The 10,000-nt window shown below is 42.8% G+C and overlaps 1 long non-coding RNA gene across 1 annotated transcript; it reads right to left on the reverse strand.

The window, feature by feature from the left end:
• Positions 1-732: 732 nt before the first annotated feature.
• LOC311115008 lies at positions 733-6,968 on the reverse strand. The gene is made up of 3 exons (XR_014611186.1): positions 6,635-6,968; positions 6,277-6,468; positions 733-3,443 (listed from the first exon to the last, which is right to left on the reverse strand). It is a non-coding gene; the product is annotated as an uncharacterized lncRNA (long non-coding RNA).
• Between the last annotated feature and the right edge of the window lie 3,032 nt (positions 6,969-10,000).

The following is a 10,000-nucleotide window of genomic DNA, read 5'->3' on the forward strand; positions in this document are numbered from 1 at the left end:
GGTGTGATGGTGTTGAGGCTGACTAGTATGGTCTGAAGGTGTTGAGGCTGACTAGTATGGTCTGAAGGTGTTGAGGCTGATTAGGATGGTCTGAAGGTGTTGAGGCTGACTAGGATGGTCTGAAGGTGTTGATGCTGACTAGGATGGTCTGAAGGTGTTGAGGCTGACTAGTATGGTCTGAAGGTGTTGAGGCTGACTAGTATGGTCTGAAGGTGTTGATGCTGACTAGGATGGTGTTGAGGCTGACTAGGATGGTGTTGAGGCTGACTAGTATGGTCTGAAGGTGTTGATGCTGACTAGTATGGTCTGAAGGTGTTGAGGCTGACTAGGATGGTCTGAAGGTGTTGATGCTGACTAGGATGGTGTTGAGGCTGACTAGGATGGTGTTGAGGCTGACTAGTATGGTCTGAAGGTGTTGAGGCTGACTATTATGATCTGAAGGTGTTGAGGCTGTCTAGTATGGCACCATACAGTGAGGGGAAAAAAGTATTTGATCCCCTTTTGATTTTGTACGTTTGCCCACTGACAAAGAAATGGTCAGTCTATAATTTTAATGGTAGGTTTATTTGAACAGTGAGAGACAGAATAACAACAAAAAAATTCAGAAAAACGCATGTCAAAAATGTTATAAATTGATTTGCATTTTAATGAGGGAAATAAGTATTTGACCCCCTCTCAATCAGAAAGATTTCTGGCTCCCAGGTGTCTTTTATACAGGTAACGAGCTGAGATTAGGAGCACACTCTTAAAGGGAGTGCTCCTAATCTCAGTTTGTTACCTGTATAAATGACACCTGTCCACAGAAGCAATCAGTCAATCAGATTCCAAACTCTCCACCATGGCCAAGACCAAAGAGCTCTCCAAGGATGTCAGGGACAAGATTGTAGACCTACACAAGGCTGGAATGGGCTACAAGACCATCGCCAAGCAGCTTGGTGAGAAGGTGACAACATTTGGTGCGATTTATTCGCAAATGGAAGAAACACAAAAGCTCTGTCAATCTCCCTCGGCCTGGGGCTCCATGCAAAATCTCACCTCGTGGAGTTGCAATGATCATGAGAACGGTGAGGAATCAGCCCAGAACTACACGGGAGGATCTTGTTAATGATCTCAAGGCAGCTGGGACCATAGTCACCAAGAAAACAATTGGTAACACACTACGCCGTGTAGGACTGAAATCCTGCAGCGCCCGCAAGGTCCCCCTGCTCAAGAAAGCACATATACAGGCCCGTCTGAAGTTTGCCAATGAACATCTGAACGATTCAGAGGAGAACTGTCACGAGAATTTCTATCTCTAATTAAACTCAATGCTTTGAATAATTCCCAGAGGGTGTAAGGCTCTGGTTTTAATCATGAATTAAACAAAGGTCCAGAACCAGCAAGAATGATCTGTAGTATTTAATCATGGAGAGCTCTCCCGCCAAAACACACACACACATCGCCTTTAATACCCCTTCACACAAAGGAACTTTGCTCCGCCCATCTTTAGGCACCCTGTAACCAGTTTCTAAGTCCCCTTCATCCTGGAATGTTTGTCTCAGCAGTTTCTAACTCCCCCCCCCCCCCCCTCTGTTAGTGGGTTTACAATGATAACCCTAACACAGTTCTCACAGTCATCATCAGTATCGGGGTGAACAATTTTAGTCATAATCATAATTCCTCTATCAATTCACCCTTTGACTAAATTGTTACACCCTCAGGATAAATGTATTTACAAGCATGATCAATCTGACCTTCATACATCAGAACTAATAAACGTTTCATCCAATTGCGGTCTTTCAGGGTCAAAGTCCTCGTCATCCACCAAGCCTGGAGGATCGTTTTTCACATTCCACTGGTCAGAGTCCGGATTCCGTCCATATCTCACCATCGGTTGAGACACTGCATTTCTCCAACGCCTTACTCACCAACCCTCGGACACAGGGAACAAGACAACAACAACCACATAATACCAAGCAATTGCATCCAATTGCGGTGGCTGCTATCTTTTTCCATTTACCAAACATTTCATCAAATCACCCTATCAAAGATGTATTAACTCCCTGAGTTCTCAGCCCATTCTTCACTTAGAGCAATCAATCCTGCTAGAGCTCTGGTGACTGTCCCATCCGGTGCGGTGTTGTTAGGGATAAATGTGCAACAACGGCCACCATTCTATAGACACCGCCCCTTTCTGCCTGATCTAGAGCCAACCTATTTTTCCAAGTCATGAGTGAGGTGGCGGATAATTGTTCAGAGATCCCCTTTACTGCATCCCTAGTCTGGCCAATAAATCGTTGTTGGTCCACAATTTTTGTTTATTGTCATCCACCAAAAGAACGTGGTAGTAAATCCTTCCCCTACTTGTTTCATAGCTCGGTATCCATCCGATACCCCCCTTGGTACCCCAATCGCATCCATCTAAATAGGGCTATTCTCCTTCTTGTTAAAACTCCTCCTACATCTGTTTAACCCTTTCCTTGGTTCCTGGTGACTAATTCTAACTAGCTGAATCAGTAGAACCAGGGCGCAGGTACCCAGCCACCCTTTTGGAATTATCTGCCTTATACTGCCTTTTACTGGCACACGCCCACCACACATCGGTTACAGGGGCTGTGAGGTTTAGAATTCTCTCCTGTGCTTCCGAACTTAAGTCAGTCACATTACTACTATCTCCAATTGATAATTGGTGATGTCTTTGTTTCTCTTTACCCCCCATCTGGATGTCCAGTCCCGCCCGGTCTCATATCCCCGTCCCCAAGTGTGTTTTTAAACACTTGAGTCTAGGAACAATCCGCCGTGGGGCTCGAACACGAATATTATGGGATTTTATAATCCCAAATTGCTTGTTGACATGTACCCCACCCGTTGGCTACGTCCCTAACCCTTATTTTGAATCCTACAGTCTGCCCTTCTCTGACTCCCATTTTGTAGGCCACTCGTCCTTGACGGTCAGTATGTCGGGTCGCTTCTCTTCTCTTTGACTTCTTAACAATGGTAAGGGCATAGCGTAGGTGTGGTGGTGGATCTTGACATATCAGGACCATTGCCGAGACTATGATGCAGCTCAGGTTATCCATATTCACAAAAACCACCAACCCTCTCCTGCCCTCAGTCTTTCTGCTTGGTACTACCCTGTACTCACACCCTGAGAACACACTACAGTGATGATAGGTCGGGGTAGGAGATCTTCGTTAACAGAGGTGATCCCCAGACCCTATTGGTCCAGTTCTTCTCTCTAACTCTGCGTGTGTTCAGTGGTGCTTGTATGTGGTCTTACCCTCTTGCAGTGGGTAACATGGACCCAGGTTGCTCTCTCTGCTATTCTAATGGCAAAGGCAGTGACCAATATAACCTGATAGGGCCCTTCCCAACAGGCGTGCTTCCAGTCTTTCTTCTTTAGGGACTGGATCCACACCAGTCACCTGGTTAGATAGAGTGGGTCACCTTCTCCTTTAGTTCACCTGTGGGAACGACAAAGACGTATTTTGAGATCCGGCTCGAAGGACCATTTGTCACGAGAATTTATTTATCTAATTAAACTCAATGCTTTGAATAATTCCCAGAGGGTGTAAGGCTCTGGTTTTAATAATGAATTAAATAAACAAAGGTCCACAACCAGCAAGAATGATCTGTATTATTTAATAATGGAGAGCTCTCCCGCCAAAACACACTTTGCGCCGCCCACCTTTAGGAGGCCTTTAACCAGTTTCTAAGTCCCCTTCATCCTGGAATGTTTGTCTCAGCAGTTTCTAACTCACCCCCCTCTGTTAGTGGGTTTATAATGATAACCCTAACACAGTTCACACAGTATCGGGGGTGAACAATTTTAGTCATAATCATAATTCCTCTATCAAGAACTGGGTGAAAGTGTTGTGGTCAGATGAGACCAAAATCGATCTCTTTGGCATCATCTCAACTCGCCGTGTTTGGAGGAGGAGGAATGCTGCCTATGACCCCAAGAACACCATCCCCACCGTCAAACATGGAGGTGGAAACATTATGCTTTGGGGGTGTTTTTCTGCTAAGGGGACAGGACAACTTCACACCATCAAAGGGACGATGGACGGGGCCATGTACCGTCAAATCTTGGGTGAGAACCTCCTTCCCTCAGCCAGGGCATTGAAAATGGGTCGTGGATGGGTATTCCAGCATGACAATGACCCAAAATACACGGCCAAGGCAACAAAGGAGTAGCTCAAGAAGAGGCACATTAAGATCCTGGAGTGGCCTAGCCAGTCTCCAGACCTTAATCCCATAGAGAATCTGTGGAGGGAGCTGAAGGTTCGAGTTGCCAAACATCAGCCTCGAAACCTTAATGACTTGGAAAAGATCTGCAAAGAGGAGTGGAACAAAATCCCTCCTGAGATGTGTGCAAACCTGGTGGCCAACTACAAGAAACATCTGACCTCTGTGATTGCCAACAAGGGTTTTGCCACCAAGTACTAAGTCATGTTTTGCAGAGGGGTCAAATACTTATTTCCCTCATTAAAATGCAAATCAATTTATAACATTTTTGACATGCGTTTTTCTGGATTTTTTTGTTGTTATTCTGTCTCTCACTGTTCAAATAAACCTACCATTAAAATTATAGACTGATCATGTCTATGTCAGTGGGCAAACTTACAAAATCAGCAGGGGATCAAATACTTTTTTCCCTCACTGTATATCTTTCAACTATGCTGTGATGTTTAAGCATACAATTTCAATATATCTAATCGAATAGAATCCACAGATTGTGAGTTGAAGATAAATACTTTTTACTAAGAGTGTTAGTATATTAGTAGTTGATTGACCCGGTCTCTCCAGATCTCCCAACAGTCCTATTTCTAGGGTCAATTTTAGATGAATGTTATGCATTTTCAGCCATTCCTGAACCTGAGACCAGAACCAGGCTACCTGAGGGCAATACCAAAATAAATGGTCTATTGATTCTGTATCCTCACAACACAATCTGCAGAGCTGCGATGATTGTATGCCCCAAATATTCAACATTTTGTTGGTGGCAAGAATTCTATATACCATGGAATCGGTATATCAAAAATCTCTTCCCAACTATTTTGCAATCTGCATGGCACACAGCTGTCAACATCCTGGTCCTCAAATGAAACTGCTATACTTTCCTATTCATGCTATTTTTATTATTTATATTGGGCAGACAGACCAGTTCCCTACCTCCTCCCTTGATCCTTTATATTGGGCAGACAGACCAGTTCCCTACCTCCTCCCTTGATCCTTTATATTGGGCAGACAGACCAGTTCCCTACCTCCTCCCTTGATCCTTTATATTGGGCAGACAGACCAGTTCCCTACCTCCTCCCTTGATCTTTTATATTGGGCAGACAGACCAGTTCCCTACCTCCTCCCTTGATCCTTTATATTGGGCAGACAGACCAGTTCCCTACCTCCTCCCTTGATCCTTTATATTGGGCAGACAGACCAGTTCCCTACCTCCTCCCTTGATCCTTTATATTGGGCAGACAGACCAGTTCCCTACCTCCTCCCTTGATCCTTTATATTGGGGCAGACAGACCAGTTCCCTACCTCCTCCCTTGATCCTTTATATTGGGCAGACAGACCAGTTCCCTGCCTCCTCCCTTGATCCTTTATATTGGGCAGACAGACCAGTTCCCTACCTCCTCCCTTGATCCTTTATATTGGGCAGACAGACCAGTTCCCTACCTCCTCCCTTGATCCTTTATATTGGGCAGACAGACCAGTTCCCTACCTCCTCCCTTGATCCTTTATATTGGGCAGACAGACCAGTTCCCTGCCTCCTCCCTTGATCCTTTATATTGGGCAGACAGACCAGTTCCCTACCTCCTCCCTTGATCCTTTATATTGGGCAGACAGACCAGTTCTCTATCTCCTCCCTTGATCCTTTATATTGGGCAGACAGACCAGTTCCCTACCTCCACCCTTGATCCTTTATATTGGGCAGACAGACCAGTTCTCTACCTCCTCCCGCTGCCACCAGCCTCCTCCATGTTTGGGGTAATGCTGTAATCAATTGGTTGTAATCTTGGATTGAGCAGACCTTCCCATGCGATTCTAATAACTCCATGAAATACACAACTCTACCATTCCAATTTACAATATCATTTAAAAACAAAAATACCCTATTCAAACATCTTTCCCATAAATACAGTTATTTTATCAACCAGCACATTCGAGTTCAGCCATAATATTTGTTGTAATATTTGTTATTCTGAAGGTGTTGCCCAAACCCTCAATATCTGAACGCTGGTTCTGTTATGTACTCTGTTAAAACCGTTTCCTACTAGGTAGCCTACTCACAGTCCATTTCCCTCCGTCAGTGTCCATATCACAGTAGACGTATGGAGGAGAGTTGGGTCCAGCAGGGTAGATCCTGTAGATACCACTGGTCTTAGAACCGTTGTTGAAGACGTCAGCGCAGTCCAGAGGCTGGAACATCAGTACCTTAGAGTGAACTGCTACTGACAGCAGCACGTGGAGGAACTTCAGGGCCTGAAACATGGGAAACCACAGAGCGCCTTATTCATTTAACATTCTGCTTGTCATTCTATGTGTGAAACGTACAAGTGCTGCTCAAAATATGGAAGTAGATCTGGTTACATATAACAGTCTGTAAGTGGTAAAATGATGCAGTTGTAAAATGATGCCTACAACTTACCTGCATTGTTGGAATGGTAAAAAGTATTTTTCCAGTTGGTTTTCAGCCGGACAAGCAAATAATGTGATTGTGACTCATCCGTCCTTTTGTGTACTTTTTTTAGAAGGGGTGGGTGGATCATGATTGGCTAATATTTATCAGGGTAGCAAACACGATTTCACAATACGGGCAGTTCCACTTTTGTAATTCCCTGGACTTTCTCAGTCTTTTTAAACAAGTGTTTTTATTTGATCCGTATTATCCGTAAGTTGTCTCGACGTTACACCAGAACATGTACTCTACCTTTCTGTTACATGTTGTTTTACTTTTAACCACTTAATCGAATAATGCATAGAAATACCAGATCTGTGATCCGTGGTGCCTAATCTTGGAAACCCGGAACCAAAACCCTGCGTCACCTCCCATGTGGGACAGACGTTTCTAAAATGCAGCTAGAAACTGTTTTTTTTTTATATTGAAGAAAAATGGCGATATGCTTCAGCTGTCCAGAAGTATTGTTATGTTAGTGGAAGAAGTTTAGAGGTTTAAATTTGTTAGAGGGTTGACAAATTTGAGGCTAGTGTTAATGTGTTGCACGTTTCGTCACAATATTGTTTTGAACGGTGTGACTTCCGACTGGAAATAAGACACTCCTGACTGAACCTTCTACTCAATGTATTGTCAATTGGTGCTGATGAAAATAGTGGCTTGGAAACACAATGCCATTTCTAAAGGTGGCAAATAATTAGTAGGACAACCTTCTGTCGTCGTTGTGATGTCATCAGATTGACTTTTAGCTGTAGTATAATATATAATAATAATATGCCATTTAGCAGACGCTTTTATCCAAAGCGACTTACAGTCATGTGTGCATACATTTTTACGTATGGGTGGTCCCGGGAATCGAACCCACTACCCTGGCTTTACAAGCGCCGTGCTCTACCAATTGAGCTACAGACGACCACAACTAAGGACCACAAGGACCACAGTATAACTTTAGCTAGCTAGTTAAGATAAAAGGGAAGAGCACCAGATTTTAGCTAGCTAACGTTAGGAATGCTAGGTATTTTTTTTACGAACTTCACTAGCTAATGGCAACATTGCCATCCGTCTAAAAGTAATTCGGACGACATCATAATGATGGCAAAGTTGTTTCCTACTAATTATTTGCATAATGTAGGAACCTGTTTCCAGGCCACTATATTCTAATTTTATAATTTGTCATTAGCCACCGTTCAGAATGACTGGGTACTACCGCTGGACTTCTGGGAATCAGTATGGCTGAGGCATATTTAGAATGTTCACAACAATGGCGTGACGCGACCGGGTGATGGAGGGTGCAACCAATGAAGAGTAGTGACTGTGTTATAAATAGTAGTGGGGTAGTGATGGTGGTGGTGATGGTGGTGGTGATGGTGGTGGTGATGGTGGTGGTGATAGTAGTGTTGGTAGTAGCCTTTAGTGACTAGGCCAGAAGTAGCGGTGGCGTTGGAGCGACCATCTTGCAACGCAATGACTTTTCCTTCACAAACTCTCTTTAGACTAGTACAAAGGCAGTGTCCGAAATATGTCTTGACTACTACTTACTGAAATTTCATACTGTGTACTAGAGGTCCTCCGAAAGGGATCCGTGGCTTTCCCAACCGACCCGATATGCATAAATTAATGTAAACAAACCGGAGACCCATTCCGAATGGACCCGTGGACAGTCAATGTTTTAGGATATTTTAAAGAACATAAAAACATTTGTTCTGGGAATGTTCTTGCAACATCAGGCAAATGTTTTTACAATCAACAGTATTGTAATAATCAGCACAACTGGACAGTTTTTGTGTTTTGGGAACATATCTTTAGTGATGTCCCCACAATGTTCTCACAAGACTGTTCCCACAATCTAATGAAACATTATGGGAACCTTTTTTAAAGAACAGATTAAATGTGATCTTGGAACGTTCTTGCAACATCAGGTAAATGTTTTATACGAACGTTCTATAATCATCAGCACGACTGGACAGTTTTTGTGTTATGAGAACATTTGCCGCGACCTTACGAAAGTTCTGGGAACTTTCACAGAACCAATTTTGGTGTCATCAAGGCAAAGGGTGGCTATTTGAAGAATCTCAAATATAAAATATATCTTGATTTGTTTTACACTTTTTTGGTTACTACATGATTCCATATGTGTTATTTCATAGTTTTGATGTCTTCACTATTATTCTACAATGTAGAAAATAGTAAAAAAAATAAAGAAAAACCCTTGAATGAGTAGGTGTGTCAAATTTTGACTGGTACTGTACGTAAAAAATGAATTGATGAAAAAATTAATTTGGCCTTACTGCTATTAGCCCATACAAACACATTGAATAACAGATTCACTACCTGGAACAACAGATAGTCCTTACTGCTATTAGCCCATACAAACACATTGAATAACAGATTCACTACCTGGAACAACAGATAGTCCTTACTGCTATTAGCCCATACAAACACATTGAATAACAGATTCACTACATGGAACAACAGATAGTCCTTACTGCTATTAGCCCATACAAACACATTGAATAACAGATTCACTACATGGAACAACAGGTAGTCCTTACTGCTATTAGCCCATACAAACACATTGAATAACAGATTCACTACATGGAACAACAGATAGTCCTTACTGCTATTAGCCCATACAAACACATTGAATAACAGATTCACTACATGGAACAACAGATAGTCCCCCAAAAAATCTAAATGAAGTTTGTTCTGAAGTGTCTGTCCTGTATCTGAGAGATTATACGTTTTTTGTGTTATTTTAACATGTATTTAACCCCTTATTTTTGGCACTAAACAGTCTCCATATATACTTCCATTCATTTTTTAAAAACTGGTAACGGGGGACCTTCAGACGAGTCTTGTGAGGCCTGTGGGCCCTCAAGCTCATCTTCCCATAGAGGGGTCATATTAGTTTGTAGGCCAAACCCTTTCGGACGCTACAGCCGATTATGTGAGAAGACCGATGTTCGTGATGTCTCATGGTCCGCTCTACCTCTGTCCCCTTTTCACTGCAGATGCGGAAGTGCAACATCAGCAGATGCGACGGATTGAGACTCATCCAATGCAAAAAAATAAAAAAACATATCTCTAGCTTAAACTGACAGATTTCTATGGGGATTTTTTTATTTATTATGCTAATTAGATTTCCGCGTTGGGAGCGGAAATCGAATCTAGGGGTGTTAAGAACGGGAAGCATTGAAATAGTGCACATAGAACAGATCTACCGCTTCTTAGACTTGCTTTAAATGAGAGTGACAGATCATTAACTCACATTTCTATGTGAATTTGGTCTGGTCGCCCCCAAAAAGTGACATATTGCAGCTTTTAACGATTAGAATATTG

Source organism: Coregonus lavaretus (genome assembly GCF_964263955.1).
Source record: "Coregonus lavaretus genome assembly, contig: HAP1_SCAFFOLD_7885, whole genome shotgun sequence".
Classification (NCBI taxonomy): domain Eukaryota; kingdom Metazoa; phylum Chordata; class Actinopteri; order Salmoniformes; family Salmonidae; genus Coregonus; species Coregonus lavaretus.